This window comes from Erythrolamprus reginae, chromosome 2, assembly GCF_031021105.1.
Source record: "Erythrolamprus reginae isolate rEryReg1 chromosome 2, rEryReg1.hap1, whole genome shotgun sequence".
Taxonomy (NCBI): Eukaryota; Metazoa; Chordata; class Lepidosauria; order Squamata; family Dipsadidae; genus Erythrolamprus; species Erythrolamprus reginae.
Window position 1 is genome coordinate 327,576,530 of NC_091951.1, and position 22,199 is coordinate 327,598,728.

Consider the following 22,199-nt stretch of genomic DNA (forward strand, 5'->3'; position numbering starts at 1 on the left):
CCAGCACCTGCAAGAGTTGCAGGGGGCCCATTTCCTCCCGCCTCTTTTCTCAACAGCTGATCGACACCCATGTGCCTAGCTACCCAGCCTGAGGCAGGGGGCAACCCAGGAAGGAGAGCGTGGGAAACATGAAGCAAATTCTCACCCCAGAGAGTGACACTGGTGAGGTTGTAAGTCGATGATGATTGGTTCAAGCCACTCCCACCTGGTCACATCGCCAGCAAGCCACTCCTACCCAGTCAGCCGGACTAGCACATATGTGTGCTAGTCATTCCAGACTCTAGAGGAGATGTCCATCTCTGTTTCAAAGCTGAAGAGTCAGTACTGTCCGAAGAAGTCTTCATGGTCATGTGGCCGGCATGACTAAATGCCAAAGGTGCATGGAGAGCTGTTACCTTCCCACCAAAGGGGTCCCTATTTTTCTAATTGCATTTCTTACCTGCTTTCGAACTGCTAGATTGGCAGAAGTTCACACCGTTGTGCTGCACTAGGTTCAGGAGAGCGCCAGGAAGCACCGCTGCCCAGCTGTCACCTTCCAAAACAGCCGGTTGGGAGGTGAAAAAGGAGGTGGGGAATCCCACGAGGAGATTCCAGGGGCGGAGCTTTGACATCACTAAGACTCCAGGAAGGACATCTCAATGACCTCAAAGCTCCGCCCCTGGAATCCCCTCGTGGGATTCCCCACCTCCTTTTGCGCCTCCCAACCGGCCGACAGCTCCCTGGCTGTTCTGGGAAGCGCCACCGCCCAGCTGTCACCTTCAGAAACAGCTGGGGTGCTTCTTGGTGGCCTCCCGAACGTTGAACCCTGAATTTCAGCAAGGGTTCAGGTTCGGGAGAACGCCGGGAAGCGCCCTGACTGTTCCGGAAGGTAACAGCTGGGCGGCGGCACTTCCTGGCACTTCCCCGAGCACCGAACTTAAAAGTTTGGCAAAAGTTTGGGTGCTGAACCTGAACCTCTTAAAAAATTTGAGTGCCAAACCTGAATCCGAACTTTGTTGGGTTCACCCAACACTAGAAACAGGCCATTTCTGGCCTCCAGAGGATCTCCTGGGGGTGAGGGAAGCTGTTTTTGCCCTCCCCAGGCATTGAATTAATAATAATAATAATAATAATAATAATTTATTAGATTTGTATGCCACCCCTCTCCAAAGACTCGGGGTGAAATTATGAGTGTGGGCACTTGCGCATGTGTGATAGCACATGCGCACACTCTTTTGGCACATGAGGAAAAAAGGTTCACCATCACTGGCCTATACAAACATGTAGGCTACAATACTTCAGTTTTAATACATGTAAAACAGTTTATACAGTTCTGAGTTTGGTTCTCTCAGTAGTATAAATCTTCATCAGCCTAAAATCAACATGCATTGGAGGTTAAAAACAACTAATTTACCACTTAAAGAATAAGTGACGCCTAAATCCTGACCAGAGAGGTATAATCATTGTAGAACTGAATATAATTTTACCTTCCAGTCTTTTCATTGTGTAACTTAAAGTCTATATCTCAGTTTCTTTTATTTACCGTATATTTTATTAGTAATGTCTCCATCGTTAAAGCGAATACTGAAGTTGAAATAAATAAAATAGTTATAGCTGAGATGAAAGTTTGAAATTGATTGATTGATTTATAAAATTTATCTGAATGCCTTAAATGGGCCAGAGTTTAGATGGCTTATAAAATTTGCATATTAAAAATGAGAATGAAATGATTAAAATATTTTTTTTTTAAGAGTTTACAAATTATAAACTTGGTTAATTTAGCAAAAACCCCAAAGTTCCTTCAGAAGTAGAATATTATCATTTGCTCCCATAATGGTATGAGCGTGGGGTCCATATCTGCCAGAGGAGGGAAACTATTTCATAATTTTCTGCTGAAAAATAGCAGTTGTAGCATAATGCCATAATGTTAGAGATTTAATGGTGTATGGCAACTGTCTTATTGATTCTACTTTCATACTTTTTATTTATAAGAGCGGAAGCAGAACCTGTTTTAGCTGCTGGCTATGAACATCCAATATTTTCTTCCAATTGCCTGGATATTGAAGTGTTGCAATGCATTATGGGAAAAGATGATAGCTTTCACGGGGTGTGCATTTTAGTATGTGTCAGTTGCCATTTTTCTTAGTTATAGAACACATGAGCATCTCTGATCACGATGCCGTAAGAAAAGAAGTGAGATGGAAAAAGAGAAGAATTATGTCTTTATAGCTTAGTCATCCTATTAAACTTGCTGCCTCACTTGCGTAATTAATTGCCTGTGAGTGCTGAAAAGTGCCACTTCAGGCTCGGATTTCCTGGAACCAATAGACATATTGATTAGTAGGAGAACAAATGAAATACTGTATTGGAAACATTACCTTATAGTGAATCAGATAATTTGAACTGCAGTTTCCATCTCTTGTCCACCATGGGTCAATGACAGGGTTTATGGGAATTGGGATATCATCTTGAATTTTTGGATACAGGTGCAAATATAATAATAATAATAATAATAATAATAATAATAATAGATGATAATAATAATAATAATAATAATAATAATAATAATAATAGATGATAATAATAATAATAATAGATGATGATAATAATAATAATAATAATAATAATAATAATAATATGTTGACCTCCATCAACACTGACTCTTTGAAGGGAAGCAAAGAGTCAGCGTTGATGGAGGTCAACAATAGGAAGCTTCTCAAGGTGAAGCAAACTAAGGACCAGTACAGAAAAAATGTAACTCAATGTCGTATGGACAATTGGCGGAACAAAGCATTGCATGGACAGTTTTTGGAGAAGATTGAAGGCAAAGTGGATAAAGAAAAGACCTCGTCATGGCTTACAAGTGGAACACTCAAAAAGGAGACAGAAGGACTAATACTGGTGGCACAAGAACAGGCCATTAGACCAAATGCTGTCAAAGCCAGAATTGAAAAATCAACAGACGATCCAAAGTGCAGACTCTGTAAAGAAACAGATGAAACAATCGATCACATACTCAGCTGCTGCAAAAAGATCGCACAGACTGACTACAAGCATAGACATGATGCTGTGGCACAGATGATCCACTGGAACTTGTGCCGGAACTACCATTTACCAGTGGCAAAGAACTGGTGGGATCATAAGCCCGAAAAAGTGATTGAAAATGAGCAAGCAAAACTACTGTGGGACTTCCGACTTCAGACTGACTGAATTCTGAAGCATAACACACCAGACATTGTGATCGTGGAGAAAAAGAAAGTATGGATCATCGACATTGTAATACCAGGAGAAAGCAGAATTGAGGAGAAGCAGCTAGAGAAATTAGTGAAATACGAAGATCTAAAAATCGAGCTGCAACAACTCTGGCATAAGTCTGTGAAAGTGGTCCCAGTGGTACTTGGCTGGGCGCAGTGCCAAAGGATCTCAGCAGACATTTGAAAACCATCGGAATTGACAAAATCTCCATCTGTCAATTGCAAAAGGCCGCAGTCCTAGGTGCTTGGGAAGCGCCCGACTGGTGATGAAATACGAAATCCAGCATAGTGATCTCATTTGCTGTGTTGCACTGACATGATGATGATGATGATGATGATGATGATGATGATGATGATGATAATAATAATAATAATAATAATAATAATAATAATAATAACGGTGCTGGTGGTGGTGGTAATGTCCTCCCCATCCCCTCCGGAGGCTCTCTGGAAGCCAAAAGTGCCATCCCAGAGCCTCTGTCTGAGTCAAAATTGAGCTGGCTGGCACACACATGCATGTTGGAACTGAGTTAAGGCAACAGCTTGCGTGCCAGCATATATGGCTCTGCGTGCCACCTGTGGCACCCATGCCATAGGTTTGCCATCACTGTGTTAGGAGATGCTTAATTAAAACTTTTTGTAGTTTCACATTTACCTGCTCGCTATGTGGCCAGTACCTCCTTCATGCCTGTGAAATAAAATAGTTGCTGCATACAAAACAATTTAAATATTATATTTTCTTTCCAACAACAACAATAATACTTTCTGTTGTTAATGGTGTCTTTCCCTCTGTTTAATTAAGAACAGAGTTTACTTGCCAAACAGAATGCTTTAGCAAACCGTGTTTATTGTGTCAGCTATATCCGGTACAGCCACATTTTCATGCTTGCAGATGCTGGCTGGCTTCCATGTTTCATTTTTATCTGCCACAAAAAAAGACATTAGCAATTTGAGATGTCTAATTGAGATGCTATCTTGGAAAAAAAGACAAAAGCCTAACTTCAATAATTTAACATTAGCATTTTCAAAGCAGTTACCTAGAATTCCTTCCTCTGTCCAAGCTCAGGTTTGCTAAATTGTGACCTACCATTGGATGACTTTTTTTAAAAAAAAATAGAGAATATAAAATAAAAAATTATTTTACTGAAAGAGTAGTAGATGCATGGAACAAACTTCCAGCAGACGTGATTGGTCAATCCGCAGTAACTGAATTTAAACATGCCTGGGATAAGCATATATCCATCCTAAGATAAAATACAGGAAATAGTATAAGGGTAGACTAAGAGGTCTTTTTCTGCCGTCAATCTTCTATGTTTCTATACATTACTAGGATTGGTTGTCATTAGTTTCAAATGAAGTCTAGTCAGAGTAATTTATATTTGGCATCTGATAGGATAGTTTCTGAGGCATATTTTGTTGTAGGGATTTTAAAAAAAACAGATATCAGGAGCTTAAAGCCAGTTGGGGCCCAGTCACTCTTTCAAGAAGGACGCAACGGCAACAAATACTTCCAGGAAATCTTGCCAAGAATACTACATGGCTATCATGGCTAACTTGCAACACAAAATGAAATCCCTAGTGATAATGTGGTATCTCTTAAACCTTTCATGTTTGTTTCTCTGTAAAAAATTGAATGGTTTCCAGCATTTTATTTTGCACAACAATTTATACAGTTGGATGTTTGGACTTTGGATGTTTCTCTCTCACACATGCACATGTACAAACACAAACACTATTTATGGGACTGACGTCTGCTGCATACCGCCCAGAGACTAATTAGATCCCACAGGGTTGGCCTTCTCCAGGTCCCGTCGACTAGGCAGTGACGGTTGGTGGGCCCGCGAGGGAGGGCCTTCTCTGTGGCGGCCCCAGCCCTTTGGAACAAACTACCACCCAATGTTTGTACCGCTCCCACCCTACTGGCCTTCAAAAAGCCTTGAAGACCTGGCTCTGCTGGCAGGTTGGGGGCTGTGAGAGTTAACACCTTAGTCCTGACCAAATCATGGTTCGATTGTATGTTTAAATTTAAGTTTTATTAGATTTGTATGCCGCCCCTCTTTGAAGACTATGGTTGTATTGTTTAGATCTAGGGGTTTTTATTGTTATTATAATTGATTACTTAGTTTAATAGGGTTTTATTGCTTAACATTTGACTTTTTATTGCATTGTTTTATTGTTGTTAGCCGCCCTGTGTCCTACGGGATTGGGCAGCATATAAGTCAAATAAATCAGTAAGTAAGTAAGTAAGTAAGTAAGTAAGTAAGTAAGTAAGTAAGTAAGTAAGTAAGTAAGTAAGTAAGTAAGTAAGTAAGTAAGTAAGTAAACAAACAAAAAACAAAAAACACATACAGAGTAAAATTGTTTCTATTTAGAACCTGAATGACCTGAAAGTTATGTGCAAAGTTCCTGGATGGGACACAATTGTCATACAATTTGGTGGAATTAAATTTGGCCCTACCCATTTGTAATTATGCAATGCCAAATCTAATATGGTTTTTGAGACAGTGTTGCATTTGTTCTGAAGATACATGCCTGTTTTGATATGTTAATTGGGGTGTCAAGAATATGAAACTTATGATGCTGTAGCATCAATGGTACCATTAAGTGGTGCCCAAATTTTAAAAGGCATTAGGCTATTATTCCAGCATACTATATCACAACAACATCTTCACAGGTAGACAAATAAATCATATTTTAGATGTTTTCATTTTTTGTTATATATTTATTTTAAATAACAGGGATCTGCAGAGATTTAGATCAGAAAAACCAAACATGACTCATAGGTTGAGGTGGCACATATAGGAAATACCACAAAGCAGTGTAGTACCCCGTGTTTTGGTATAACCAAAACCCCCAAAACTTTCTGAGTTTAAACAACTGTCCTCCAAAGGTGAATCGAGGAAAATGTTATGTGTGATTTAAGGTGTTTCTGGCAGTGCATTCAAGTCACATCTTGTCTCTTGAATTTGGAGCTCCATTGCATAAAATAGCACAGAGTTGTCCACCACCTTGAAAGGTCATGGGTCCATACGTAAATTTGATTCAGATTTAGTATATCCTATGAAACAATCTATCCGTTGTATTTTACAAAACGTGGCTTACAGTTTAACATGATGAACAAAAGCAATCAGTTGTGGCTTAATCCACCAAAGCATGACTGAGCTTAAAGCGATGTGGCAATCAGATCATTCACATGCATAAAGGAAATAACTAAAAGAGGGTTAGGGCTCCCTGCTATATATTTAAAAGAAAGATTAGATTTAGATTAGATTTATTGGATTTATATGCCGCCCCTCTCCGCAAACTCGGGGCGGCTCACAACAATAATAAAAAACAGTACATAATAAAAATCCAATGCCCACCAATCTAATTACAATTTAAAATTAGTAATTTCATAAAACAATCCCAATATATATAAAAAACAGGCACACAGTCAATCAATCAACAAAACAACATGGGCAAGGGGGAGGTGTTTTAGTTCCCCCATGCCTGATGGCAGAGGTGGGTCTTAAGGAGTTTACGAAAGGCAGGGAGGGTGGGGGCAATCCTAATCTCAGGGGGGAGCTGGTTCCAGAGGGTCGGGGCCCCCACAGAGAAGCTCTTCCCCTGGGTCCCGCCAGACGACATTGTTTAGTGGACGGGACCCGAAGAAGGCCGACTCTGTGGGACCTAACTGGTCGCTGGGATTCGTGCGGCAGGAGGCGGTCCCGAAGATATTCTGGTCCGGTGCCATGAAGGGCTTTATAGGTCATAACCAACACTTTGAATTGTGACCGGAAACTGATCGGCAACCAATGCAGACTGCGGAGTGTTGGAGTAATATGGGCATACTTAGAGAAGCCCATAATTGCTCTCGCAGCTGCATTCTGCGTGATCTGAAGTTTCCAAACACTTTTCAAAGGTAGCCCCATGTAAAGAGTGTTACAGTAGTCGAGCCTCGAGGTGATGAGGGCATGAGTGACTGTGAGCAATGACTCCCGGTCCAAATAGGGCCGCAACTGGCGCACCAGGCGAACCTGGGCAAACCCCCCTCTCGCCACAGCTGAAAGGTGTTTCTCTAATGTGAGCTGTGGATCGAGGAGGACACCCAAGTTGCGGACCCTCTCTGAGGGGGTCAGTAATTCCCCCCCCAGGGTAATGGACGGACAGATAGAATTGTCCTTGGGAGGCAAAACCCACAGCCACTCCATCTTGTCTGGGTTGAGTTTGAGTTTGTTGACACCCATCCAGGCCCCAACAGCCTCCAGGCACCGGCACATCACTTCCACTGGTTCGTTGACTGGACATGGGGTGGAGATGTACAACTGGGTATCATCGGCATGTTGATGATACCTCACCCCATGCCCTTGGATGATCTCACCCAGCGGTTTCATGTAGATATTAAATAGCAGGGGGGAGAGGACCGACCCCTGAGGCACCCCACATGGGAGAAACCTCTGGGTCGACCTCTGACCCCCCACTAACACCGACTGTGACCGACCGGAGAAGTAGGAGGAGAACCACCGAAGAACAGTGCCTCCCACCCCCAACCCCTCCAGCCGGCGCAGAAGGATACCATGGTCGATGGTATCGAAAGCCGCTGAGAGGTCAAGGAGCACCAGGACAGAGGACAGGCCCCTGTCCCAGGCCCGCCAGAGATCATCCATCAACGCGACCAAAGCAGTTTCCGTGCTGTAGCCGGGCCTGAATCCAGACTGTTGAGGACCTAGATAATCGGCTTCTTCCAAGGACCGCTGGAGTTGGAGCGCCACCACCTTCTCAACAACCTTCCCCATGAAGGGAAGGTTGGAGACTGGATGGTAGTTATTAAGCACGGCTGGGTCCAGGGAAGGCTTCTTGAGGAGGGGGCGCACAAACCTTTATTTGTTTGTTTGTTTGTTTGTTTGTTTGCTTGCTTGCTTGCTTGCTTGCTTGATTTTTATGCCGCCCCCCTCCTTAGACTCAGGGTGGCTTACAACATGTTAGCAATAGCACTTTTTAGCAGAGCCAGCTTATTGCCCCCACAATCTGGGTCCTCATTTTACCCACCTCGGAAGGATGGAAGGCTGAGTCAACCTTGAATGCAAAAAATAATTTTTTTCTTTAATAAGAATTTAGTTTCTGCTTTCTAAATCCCAAAATATATTACTCAGATTTTGTTTTCTTTTTAGTGTATTAAAATTTCTCAGTTTTGTATTACAATACATTCCTCTTAGGACCCTCCAGGTAGGACAATCAGATAAAAATAAATTACTCGAGGTCATTATCCAGTTGTTTTAAAACAGAACTTCAGAATATCAAGTGTTACTGGTCAGAGATGATGTAAGCTGTAAGTTAATATACCTGAAGGATGCTGTGATGAGGAAGCCTGATTAATTTGTCAATTACATATTGTTGTATTTGCTCGCAAGATAATTGGAGAAATGCATATTCTAAAATAAGATAATGTGTCTAGGTGTGTCTAGGGCAGGGATCGGCAACCCGTGGCTCCGGAGCTGCATGCAGCTCTTTGGGCCTCTTGCCGTGGCTCCCTGTCCCATCACTGGCTGGCCGTGCCCTCCCCTCCTTCACTTAAGGTGAACCTCCTTCCCTTTCATGACTCCCTGGCTGGCTGTGGTGCAGCCAGGAGTGTGCGCACGCATGGGGAGACCCTCAAGTGAGCACCAGCAGCAAAGGCGCACTTGGAGGGTGGGGTGGCTGCTCACTTAAGGAGGGTCTTTGGATGCAGCTTCTCTCCTGCCCTAAGGATCTGACCATTGCCTTGCCGTATCCCATCCGTTCCCCTCCTGCACAGCTCTTTGACCGAGCAGGTTGAGCATATGAGATTCAGGTTGGGATTCAAGCCAGATGTGTCCAGGCATATTAGCTGCAATACATCACTAGCACTCATTTTAGGATAGATAGGGAAGGACGAGGGACTAGCACATATCCCAGGTTGAATAAAGCTTGAGCATTTAGGAAGCAGAATACATGTCAAGCCCAAAGTGGCAGGAAATGAAGGCTGCCTTCGCTCCGGCAACCCTCAACTCCCTTCATCCTCTCATGTAAGGTGGGAGGGCACAAAAAGTCAACCGCCTGGTGCCTACTGGTGCGATGGATCTGATCCTCAACAGCAGACAGCCATCCTCCCAATAAATCTATGCTTTCACCTGATGCACCTTCTGTAAGTGGTGCAAGGGACCCCACTGCTCCCTTACAGACTTTACAGGTGCCGGACCCTGAAGCTGGATCAGGATTTTATTCGGTAGACCAAATTCTGGGGGTTCTAAGAGATGGGCTTGACAAGGGTTTGGCTCCCACTGAATTGAGATCTTTAGGGCAGAGGAGAATTCAATTCAATTCAATTTATTAGATTTGTATGCCGCCCCTCTCCGAAGACTCGGGGCGGCTCACAACAGTAATAAAACAATATTATAGCGAAACAAACCTAATATTTATAAAAAGCATATAAAACCCTATCATATTAAAAAGCAAACAGCACATACATACCAAACATAAATATAAAAATATAAAAAAGCCTGGGGGAAAAGTTGTCTCAACTCCCCCATGCCTGGTGGTATAGATGGGTCTTGAGTAATTTACGGAAGACAAGAAAGGTGAGGGCAGTTCTAATCTCCGGGGGGAGTTGATTCCAGAGGGCTGGGGCCACCACAGAGAAGGCTCTTCCCCTGGGGCCCGTCAAACGACATTGTTTAGTCGACGGGACCCGGAGAAGGCCAACTCTGTGGGACTTTATCGGTCGCTGGGATTCGTGCAGTAGCAAGTGGTTCCGAAGGTACTCTGGTCCACTGCCCTGTAGAGCTTTAAAGGTCATAACCAACACTTTGATTTGTGACCGGAAACTGATCGGCAGCCAATGCAGAATTGGCTCTGTAGCTGTCTTCATGCCACATTTGCTTGTAAGGCAGCCTTCGCTTCCTGCTGCTTCGGGCTAGAGCTCATGCCCACCCTGCTCAGCTGAAGGGCTGTGGTGGGAGGAAGGAATGGGACAGGGTATAGCAAGGCAATGGCCAGATATTTAGGACACCTTTGCGCCTTGAAGAAAGTCTCCCCTTACACACCACAGCTAGCTAGGAAGTCACAAGAAGGGGAGGAGAGTCACCGGAAGAGAAGCCGGAGATGGTGATTGTTCTTCAGCATACAGAGAGAGAAGAGCAGAGAAAAGAATAAAGAAAGAGATGGGAGAAAGAGATGAGAAGAGGAAGATAGGGGGGGGGGTAGAGGGAGATGGGTGGGGAGGAAGGGAGAGAAAGAGAGAGTTGGGAGAGGGAAAAATAAAAAGAAAAATGAGAGGGAGACATGGAGAGAGATGGAGAGACAGAAGGAGAGAGGAAAAAGAGAGAGATACCCTTTTCTCATAGAAAAGAAAACAGAGCCACAAACCTGGGAAGGCATAGCTGTGGAGGGGGGGTCATGTGACTTCGTGGGAGTGATACCCACCCAGTTTTTGTGGCTCCGTGTGATTTGTTTTCTCTGGGAAACGGGTTTAAATGGCTCTTTGAGTTTTTAAGGTTGCCACCCCTGGTCTAGGGGCAGTTTCCTTGCAATAGAAATCTTGAATCCGTGGCATGCTCGAATGTTATTCTATTGTTAATAGTCTTGAGTTCATCAAAACAGACAAAATATAGTAAAACAACTTTATGGTAAAACAAACAAATATGCATATGACACACAGCAATTTGGTTCAACAGATTGTGTTTTATATTGCTTTGCATTTTAAATATACCTTGTTGTTAAACAGTTTGCTCTGATGATATAACGCTACATTATAGGAAGTTGTGCAATTCTTATCGCATACATTTGTACACTGCAAAAACTGCACGTTTTCCACAGCTTTCAGTGTTTTAGGATGCAATTTCTTGATGTATTTTATGCATCCCTAGCCTATAAGACAACCATTTTACTGAATCCTAAAAAAGGTAGAATTCTGTACATAATTTGTGCTGCAGAACAAGTTATGAGACACATCTGAAATTACATTTCTTTCCAAACCCTACTTGGATTCTAAACTGTTGCAGAATGAAATGCTTTGTGTACATAGGAGGATTCCTAAGATTGGTATAGCTAAGATTAGTGGATATATACCGTAACTATAATAGAAAAGAGATTTATTTGCAAGAGAGAAATTGAAATGGTAGGTAATACCTTTCTAACTGCGTCTTATCAGCATAACAGTCCACAAGCAGGGGTTTTGTGTATGCGTAGCTACAAAGGAAGTGAAACAGTAGAAGCCTCAGTTATCAATCTCTATGAAGAAAGTCAAAAAGCAGTAAACTCAAATTAGCAATCTCTTAAGACAAAGTGCCAAATGTGTTTTTTTTTCAAAAGGCAACCGGACTTTGTTTTCCTTGAAGATATTTTGTTTCTCATCCAAGAAACTTATTCGGTTATGAGGTGCTTAAATGGAAGTGTCATTGGATTTCCACCTAAAACAACTGGAATAACAGGAAGGCATTAAAATGGATTTTTTTTTTTTGCATCTATCAAGAAAATGCATTAAAGTTCTTACAAGTAACTATAGCTTGACGTGTATTCTGCTTCCTAAATGCTCAAGCTTTATTCAACCTGGGATATGTACTAGTCCCTCATCCTTCCCTATCTATCCTAAAATGAGTGCTAGTGATGTATTGCAGCTAATATGCCTGGACACATCTGGCTTAAATCCCAGCTCAGCCAAGTGAATTCATTGGATTGCCTGATACAGGAACATAGGAAGCTACCTTCTCTGAGCCAAGTGGCTGGTCTATTTAAACCAGTACTGTCAACACTGACTGCCCTTAGATCGCCCAAGATCTCAGATGGGGTTCATTCTCCTTGCTTTATCATAGATACCAAGGACTTCTGAGGGCAAATATTGGGCTTGGTTAGTAACCTATTGTTTTTTCGTATACCATATGTCACCATATATTATTATGTGCTTCTAAATATATCAAGCTATCATAGAATAACACTTTATCAGGCAAAGTTTCAATAATGAATGAATCAGCAGAGAGAGAATTGTAATCTCTATCACCCTCTTATGGGAACTTGCAATACCACAGCCAATTGGAACTCATTTAAAGCTATATTGCCTTAATATGTAATACATTTAAAGCTATATTACCTTAATACATACAAACATACACAGCTGGCTTGTTTATATATTGCCAACCCAACTGTTTGGAAAGAGTCTTAACAATTGAGAGGCTGGGGGAGCTCACAATATTTTCACTGGGCGTCTAATTTGAAGGATAAAAATCCAAGGAAGTTGCATCCTGTTGGATACAAACACTTTATTATTCCCTATAGAATCTAGATTCATTCTAGATTATTAGATAGATACATTCTGCTTTAAACCCCCTTGCCTTAATCTTCTAATGTGAACACTAAAACTCTTTTCTGAGCAATAATGTGTAGAAGATTGGGTCCAGTTTCTTTTCTCATTGACTCTCAGTGCAGCCTTTTTCAGTAAACTAGTTTGGAAATCCCAAAAGGGAAAAGCCCCCCAAATTATGAGTGTATAATTTGCCTAACATATAAAATGAATTTATAAAATCACAACTTCAAGGGCTCCTCTAATCCAGCGTTTCCCAACCGGTGTGCCGCGGCACACCGGTGTGCCGCGAGACATGGCCAGGTGTGCCGCTAAGCTCCAGCTGGGCGGGGCGCTGCCGGTACTTCCGTCCTGGGGCTCCCGCTCGCAGCTGTCCTCCGCCTCCTGCTCGATGCCGCGGTTTTCGGCGCTCTCCTGCTGGGCGCCAAAGAAGGAAGGCAGGAAGAAGGAGAGCTTTATTCTTCGCGCCTTTTCCCCGCCTTCCTTCTTTGGGACCCAGCAGGAGAGCGCCGAAAACCGCGGCATCGAGCAGGAGCCGGTTGACAGCTGCGAGCGGGAGCCCCAAGATGGAAGTACCGGCAGCGCCCCGCCCAGCTGGAGCTTCTCCTGCGTCGACGGCAAGTTTCCTTTGTGGCCCGGTGGGAGGGCACTGGCGATGGGAGCGGGGGGCGGGGGCGGCCGCAGTGGCCGCAGGCAGTCGTGGGGAGATGGCGGCGGCGAGAGGGAGCGCTCTCTCTCTCTCTCTCAGCTGACTGCAAGCGGGAGCCCTGACGGTGGCGGTTGGACGTGCTGCTAGACGTCGTACATGCTGGCGCTGCGGGCCTGGCATATACGGTGTCCAGCAGCACGTCCAGCTGCCGCCGTCAGGGCTCCCGCTTGCAGTCAGCTGAGAGAGAGAAAGAAAGAGAGACATATAAGAGAGGCAGAGAGAGAGAGAAAGAGAGACATAGCAAGAGAGGCAGAGAAAGAGACAGAGCAAGAAAGAGAGGCAGAGAAAGAGAGAGAGAGAAAGAGAGACATAGCAAGAGAGGCAGAGAGAGAGAGACAGAGCAAGAAAGAGAGGCAGAGAAAGAGAGACATAGCAAGAGAGGCAGAGAGAGAGAAAAAGAAAGAGAGACATAGCAAGAGAAAAAGAGAGACTTAGCAAGAGAGGCACAGAGAGAGAGAGAAAGAGAAAGAAAGAGAGACATAGCAAGAGAGACAGAGAGAGAGAAAGAGAGAAAGAAAGAGAGATAGCAAGAGAGGCAAAGAGAAAGAAAGAGACATATAGCAAGACAGTGAAAGAGAGAGAGAGAGCAAGAGAGAGAGAAAAGCAAGAAAGAGATAGCAAGAGAGACAGAGAGAGAGAGAGAGCAAAGGAGAGAGAAAGACATAGAGGAAGGGAAGGAGGGAGAGAGAAAGAGCAAAAAAGAGAGAAAGAAAGAAAGAGGGATGGAGAGAGAGAAAGAAGGGAAGGAAGGAAAAGAGAAAGAGGGAGAAATAGAGCGAAAGGGAGGAAGAGAGAGGGTTTTTTTGTCCAAACTTTTCTTTAGCCCCCCCCCCCCGCCCCGCCCCCCCCTTTCAGTGTTCCCCGGGATTTTGAAAATATGAATAATGTGCCGCGACTCAAAAAAGGTTGGGAAACACTGCTCTAATCTAATCCTTTTCCATAGTTTTCATAACTCTTATCTCTATTTTATTTAAAGCAAAAAAAAGTTGTTATGAAATGAAAATTCACAGCCCTATTTTGTCTTGATTTATATTCCTTCCATGCTCAAATAATGTTTTTGCTTATACACAACCAACTTATTCGTGTTAAAGTAAATCACGGTTTACTCACTGAGGCTCATTTGGGGGTTTGCATAATACTCATATATTAACCATTTGGACAGGGTTTGTTTAATATACAACAAATTAAACTTTACTGTGTCATAAACAAAGCCTCTGAATTATTGAATTATCGGGTGCAATAGACTTGATATTTCCTTACTAATGTTACTAGTCTTAAATGAAGGTGACATAGAATCTGTTATCAGAAATATGATGGTAGATGACAAACAAGCTGTGTTTTAAAAGTTGAATGAAACATGCTGTTCAGTAGCTTCATTAGTACGAAATGGATGTTGAATGTGAATACATTTTAAGACAAGTGATGCTGGAATGGCTAATTGCAACTGAGGTAGCAATTGTTGACTTAGCGTCATCATGTTAATATTTGCCTTTCCCTCACCTTTCCAATGTAATTGCACACTTAATTTAAAATTAAAAATGAGTAAAAGTAATTAATCACAAAAAGTCCTAAAGAAGAGTTCTCAGAGTTTCCAGAATGTAAAGAGAGATAATGCAGATGAATGACGAAGGGAGGTTATTCCACCAGCCTAATGGCTAAATTTGTCCTGGCTTCCATTCCCTTTTCTCATGAAAATGAACTACATTCCAAAACCTTTCCTGAAAATAATGTACTAAAATGAGTTTATTCAAATAGGTGAGAGCCGTCTTTATATCTGTATAAATGAAAGTGACCATAATGCTCTTTGGAAGTAACAGTTGACTTGGTCTTCTGATTTCTATGAGTCTTCCTTAACAAATAGCAATAATGCTTCCTAATGGTGGTTTACATAATCAGCATATTGCCCCAATCATGTGGGTCCTCATTTTACCCACCTTGGAAGGATGGAAGGCTGAGCCGACCTTAAGCCAGTAAAGATTGAACAGCTGGATGTGGGGAGACTTCGCCTGCAATACTGCATTCTAGCTACTGTGCCACCATGGCTCTTGTGGAAATGTTGAAAACTGTATTTCAGTAAGTTCTACAGGACATGAAAGTCCCCAACACTGAGCTAAGGGAAAAGATGAAATTCTGAGAAATAAGAATGATAGCAAAACCTCTGGCTGGGTGGGTGAGACCGTTTTTACTCTCCCCTGGCTCCAGGGAAGCCTTTGGGGTCTGGAAGGGGGGGCGAAACACGAGCCTACTGGACCCACCAGAGGTTGGGAAACAGGCCATTTCCAGCCTCCAGGGAGCCTCTGGGGGGGGGGGAAGCTGTTTTCGCCCTTCCCAGGCATTGAATTATGAGCACGGGCACTCCGCATGTGCAATAGCGCACGTCCACACTCTTTTGGCACCCAAGGAAAAAAGGTTCACCATCACTGCCCTAGTGTATGTTCAATTACAGTGGTCATCACAGCACTTTAATTGGTCTAATGTACAGAAAAGCTGAACTGGAAAATTTGAGAGTATGGGTAGATGGATATAAGTTTTTTTTCCAGTTGTGCATTCTAAAACTCATTGTTACTGGTTTGCGTGCATGCCGCTTCCGCATTTGCACAAAGGTTTCTGCCATCACCGCTACCAGTTTGAAGAACTGGGCTGAACCGGGAGCAAACCACCATTGGTTTTTTCCCATCTTTCTGTTTTGCTGTATTGAAAATTGAAAACTCAAACAGTATAACAACTTCTTTAAACCTATGTAGCAAATGGTTCAACCCTTTCCTCTTGTTATATGTGTCACATTTTCGTTTACTTCACAGAGGACAATATTAAATAAAAATGGAATATAACTTAACAGGAAGGAGTTTTTCAAGCAATTCTGTGATATTTTTCAAATAATGCAAAATAAAATGTAAGATTAGCTCATGCTTACCAGTATATATATCTATATACTGGTAAAGCAGTAATATTCTGCAGTTCTAGGTCAACCGAAGTTAAGCATTCATCCAAGCTGTTGACAGAATGAATTTGTGGAAGATTAAGAGGAAGTTGGAACAGAACTTTAATTTAGGTCACAAACATCTGTTCCCAAATGAAAATATAGAATGTAAGCTTTAAAAAAGAAAGCTGTAGACCAACATTTAAACCCTATTAAAGTTTAATGCTGCAAGCCACTGCTAAAAATGTCAACCAAGTCAGAAAAACCATCTTTTCACTCTGTTCCAAAATTGGATCAAACTGTGCGATGCTAGAAATACATAAAAGCTCTATGCAATTATTAAGTCACCATCATGGCAGAAGAAGCGAAAATAGTGGTGAGAAGATGAAGAAGTACAGTATGTCCTTTCTAACAATTCATGAGAAATCCATTTAAATCTCTTTCCTGTTTGTTTCTATTTTGTCACTGTTTATTTGTAAGACTAAATTTAAAAAAAAGAATAAACAAGATAGCTACAAGCAAAGCAATTTTGCTTTCAGCACAGAAAACATGTTGTTGTAGAACCCATCATTACAATATTGACTATTTATGCAGCTTTTCCTGAATAGTTTTCATGTGGATAACAAGTTGCTCCAGAATCAACAGAAAATAATATACAAACTGTAGTTCAGAGTTAAACTGTGGATTGCTTGATGCTCTCTGAGCTTGGTTGTTGCCTTGCAAACTTGAAGGAATGAAAATTTTGCTTATCAACAACCAAATTCAGGGAGCATGGAAGACTCCAAAGCTGGTGTGCTTGTTTGGGACGTGTCCCAAAAGTTTGGAACGTTTATATACTTTTTGTTTGCATTCTATACAACCATTTTCTACTTGTTTTGTGCTTTCTTATTTAAAATAATTTGATAAGGTTGCTGGCTATTTCGTTGAGCACTAAATGCACATTCAATGTACATCACTCTCACTTTAAGCACTTTGAGAGAATGAAGATAGGATGTCTACAAATCTTTTTTTTTTTTTTTTTGTGGTTGGAAATGTACTTTGCAAGGGAAAATTATCTATGACCTAATTTATAAGTAGAGACTGTATGATGCATTTGAACCAAATCTATCTGCATAAGGCTGGGGAATAGAATACAAGAGTCTGCCCACTTAAGAAGGCTACAAACAACAATTATATAGTTGTGTAATACACGATGGCAAGTAATGATGTCAAATGCCAATCATCTTTTCTGCTAATAATAAGAATAAAATTAACACAGCCATTAACACATCTTTTATTGTTAGTTAATTCCTAGTTCCCATTTTAAAATACAAGTGCTGATTAAAACAACTACGGAGAGGGGCGGCATACAAATCTAATAAATAATACAGTGATCCCTTGATTATCGTGAGGGTTCCGTTCCAAGACCCCTCGCGATAATCGATTTTTCGCGATGTAGGGTTGCGGAAGTAAAAACACCATCTGCACTGGCGCGCCCTTTTTCCATGGCCGCGCATGCGCAGATGGTGGAGTTTGCGTGGGCGGCGGGGAAACCCAGATCTTCGTCTGCTCGCTGCTGCTGCGGCCGCCCAGCAGCTGATCTGCTCGGCGGCAGCAGCGAGGAGCCGAATCGGGATTTCCCCTTTGCGTGGGCGGCGTGGAAACCCCGATCTTCGTCTGCTCGCTGCTGCTGCAGCAGCAGTGAGCAGATGAAGATCGGGGTTTCCCCGCTGCCCACGCAAAGGGGAAACCCCGGCTCCTCGCTGATGCCCCTGCTCGCCCGCCCGCCGCCCGCCGCCCGCCAGCAAGAGGGGGAGAGATAGAGAAAGAGAGAGAAGGAAAGAAAGAGATGAGAGAGGGAGGAAGAGAGTGTGAGAGAGGAAGAAGCAAGATAGAGAAAGAGAGAGAGAAAGAAAGATGAGAAAGGAAGGAAGAGAGTGACGTCATCGGGTGGGAAAAATCGCGATATAGCGTTTCGCGAAGATCGAGATCGCGAAAATCGAGGGATCACTATAATAATAATAACTCATGAGCCAGCATCTGCAAATCTTTAAGCAAACTATTACTGAGTTGATATTTTGATATTTTGAAGATCTTGGTCCACGTATTTGTTTTGAATCCTTCAATAGGAAGGAGTATACAGGAAAAATAATTGTCATATATTATAATTAATACTGCTAAACTAATTTCTTATGCCTATAGGATTTTTTTTCTTGTTATAATGTCTATTGGAGCCTAGAGCAAAGTTTTGATTCAGATGTTGAAGCTGCTTGCCATTGTCATCTAAAACATTTGAAAGACCTGAGTTTTCTAATGCTAATTTAGATTAAATAATATTCTGGATATGGTTCTCCAGGATTTCACAGAAAAATGCTACCAAAATTGTTTGAGATTCCTTAAGAGTCTTCTATAGGCAAACTACAGTATGGTCTTCTGATTTCTACCAGAATTTTATTTGGCAGTTTTTGTCTTTTCATATCAGATTCATGAAATACTTTTGAATATTCTATGAAGAATGAAGATATTATATACATTGATTAAAATTAGAAAGTAACAGAAATATTCTTTTGTGCAGAATGTTAATAAACTGCATTTTGCAAGTTTAATATATCGACAGAGCTAGAGATCAATATATTAATGCTACTTCATGCTGATTTTTCCCTGAAATGATGCATTTTTAGAAGAATGCAAATAAACGTGTTATTAGTTTCATGCAGCCAAATGATTTTAGATTTGGTTTTTTAAGACTGCACCATAGTTACATTGACTAGGCCTTTTGAAACTAAAAACAATTTGGAATGGATGGTTTGGGAGATTTCACTTTTAAAGGAAGACGATCCTCTTGAATGCTTGAATGATTTTCAGGGTCCCTGAAGTAAGATTTTACTTGACAGAGTACATTTCATAGGAGAATAAAGATAACTCAATGATCTGCTGCAACCTTCTCAAAATTGGCACCATCCAATATAGTGGCTTATAATGCAGAAATCCAAAATCAGTAAGAATTCAATCAGTAAGAATTCAATCTGAAAGTCGTAATTTACTAGATGCCTTCAACCAAGGAAGCCCAAAAGTAATTTTGCAATAGGTTGCAATAATTTCTTTATTTTTATTGAATTTATATACATTTAAAAACAATACAAAAAAGGACACAAACAAAACAACAACATACACAAAAAAGAAAAAAGAAAAAGGAACAAAATATAGTCAAACAAAGCAAAATAATGCTGTCTATACTGACAGCTAAACCATACCACCAACTACATTAATTAACCTCTAGGCTTATCTTACAACATTTAATATTGATGGTAGATAGATAGATAGAATAGAATTCTTTATTGGCCAAGTGTGATTGGACACACAAGGAATTTATCTTGGTACATATGCTCTCAGTGTACATAAAAGAAAAAGATACATTTGTCAAGTAAATAGAGTATTAAACTTAAATGTTACATATGTTATATAGATAAGACTCATATTTCTATAATTTCCATTCAAAACTATACTTCATGCTTCTTCAAATATTTTATTAATAATAAATTAATTTATTATTAATAATTAATAAATTAATTTATTATTAATAAAATCATATGTGAGGCAAGATTTCTATTTCAATAATTGTTCTCACTGTCAATAAATTACTCCTTAGCTCTAGGTTGGATCTTACTTTGATAGGCTTTCATGCATTAATTCTTGACCTACCCTCAGGTCCTTAGGAGAATAGGTTGATCCCCTCTTCACTGTGACAGCCCTCAAATACTGGAAGATTGTTATTTTGTCACTGCTAGTCCTCTTAGACCAGACATACAGTTCCTGAAGCCACTGTTCATCTGTTTTGACCTCCAGATCACTAATCAACTTTGTTGCTATTCTCTGCATTCCAGAGTTTCAATATATTTTTGTATGATAATCTTGGACCAAAACATTCCAGTTTTGGTCCAAGCATTCTAAGCATGGTCTTTCCAAGGCAGTTTAATTGACCCTTCATGTATCACTGACACTGTGTTGATTCAACTTAGGACTCTTTTTTTGGCAGTTGTTGTACCCTGCACATATTTAAGTGCTTGCCCACCAATACTACTTATTCTATACCTGTACATTTGTTTTTTTTTTCTTGCCTAAATGTAAGAGTTTACTTTTCTCATCATTGCATTGTATTTGGTTGGTTAGAATCTGTCTAGATATTTCTGGAACTTGAGCCTATCTTCTAAAGTGATAGCCATTCCCCCCGAGTTGTTGTTCTCTGCAAATTTGATGAATTGTACTTATATTCTTCATCTAAAACATTTATGCTTAAGATAGAAACTGCATGCTTCCCTCTGTGTAGATGTGGTTCCACTGATGACTTCATACTGAGTGCGGTTGGTCGGCAATTACCAATCATTCCAGTGGTGATGCTGTCTATCCCACATTTTTCTATTTTATCAAGAAGTAGATTGTGACAAAATTTGCAATCAATAACTCTTTATGGATTTAACAAATTTCCCCTTCTGTAACAACACTTGCAATTTCATGACAACTCTTGAAGGCTATAGATTGCACTTCTAAGACTATACACAATCTTAAAACTTTGAGAAACCCTTCCCTGGGGCAATGTTATGAGGTTATGGTAAACTTTTACAGTTTTCACATGGAAACTGTCTCAACTGTTTTCCTTCAGACTAAAAATCGGACCACTCCACCTACTAACTTGTAAAGCTCTTTTGGCTCATAAAACTGTCCTGCTCTTGGAAGCTTACACACAAATGTTGTTTGACCCTGGTAGCTTCACTTTCTGCAGGCAAAGAAAAGTATTACTAGGAAACAAAGTATTAACTTTTAGGCTTGCACAATGTCTTTTCTCCTATGCAGTGATTATCTGTCAAAACAATCCTGTAAAGTTGTAAGATTTCTACTGTAATGCAGAAGACATCACTCAGGAATTTGAGGACAAGGTTCCTTGGTGAATTGTAAATATTGGTCTCCCCAATACCAGTTTTCAGACCTTCTGTTTATTTCTTCTTGTCTCTATCTCTGCCATCAGTATTAAAGAGAAACTGTACACCAGTAAGAATATTTTTATTTATTAGTTAGCTATTAAGTTTTAATAAAAGTACTAAATAAAAATAAGAAAAACAATAAAAGTATAACCGAAGAAAGAGGAGATGGAGAGAAAAGTGGTGGAGTAGTGCTTGTGGATACTGTTAATGCAAACATTGTAACCTTTCATATTTTCCAGCACTTAGAAAAGCAAGAATTGCTACACTCATAAATATCATAATGGGTTTACATTAGCTAGCACTGTCAGAGATCTTCTAACTCTTCCTAATGTAATGCTTATTTGGAAAGTTTGGATGCGCTGTATGTAACATGCAGCTCAACAAATACTTGAAGTGACCACCGCAGCTAGAACGACATTTAAAAATCATCTTCCATTGCCGCTGGTTGAGGCTGAGCTGGCTCCCTGGGGTGTTTATCACACACACACACACACACACACACACAGCCCACCGGGAAGTGCTCCTCTTTTTCTCTACTCCTACAGGGTGGTTCTGACCAAACGGCACAGATATTGCACAGATATTGTCCTATTGCTCTCCTATATCTCCCATTCCTTTCTTCTATTCCTATATCTCTTCTTCTATTCTTTCATTGATATGTTCTATTACTATACCTTCTTTTCTATTATTTCTTAGATATATTTTACTATGAGTATCTCCTCTATAACCTTCATCATGTATTTTACTATGTGTATTGTTGTGATTCAGCCTGAGGCTCCTCAGGGACCGGCTGGACCTCTGCCGGATCAATGCCCAGAGGAGGAGGACAGTGACCTCCTCCTCTGGGTATCTCCTCTATAACCTTCATCATGTATTTTACTATGTGTATTGTTTGATTCAGCCTGAGGCTCCTCAGGGACCGGCTGGACCTCTGCCGGATCAATGCCCAGAGGAGGAGGACAGTGACCAGGAGGGGGAGGACCAGGCAGACCGGGGAGAGGAACGTCAGGAAGAGGAGGAGGGAGAGCAGCATGAGACCCCCGGGGGGGCTCTCCCCAGCTAGTAGCCTGGATTCATTGGATGAAGA

The 22,199-nt window shown here is 41.3% G+C and overlaps 1 protein-coding gene across 1 annotated transcript in view; it reads left to right on the forward strand.

Moving 5' to 3' along the window:
• Positions 1-22,199, forward strand: part of HCN1 (hyperpolarization activated cyclic nucleotide gated potassium channel 1) — a 213,337-nt gene that overhangs the window by 79,776 nt on the left and 111,362 nt on the right. The window lies entirely within an intron of this gene.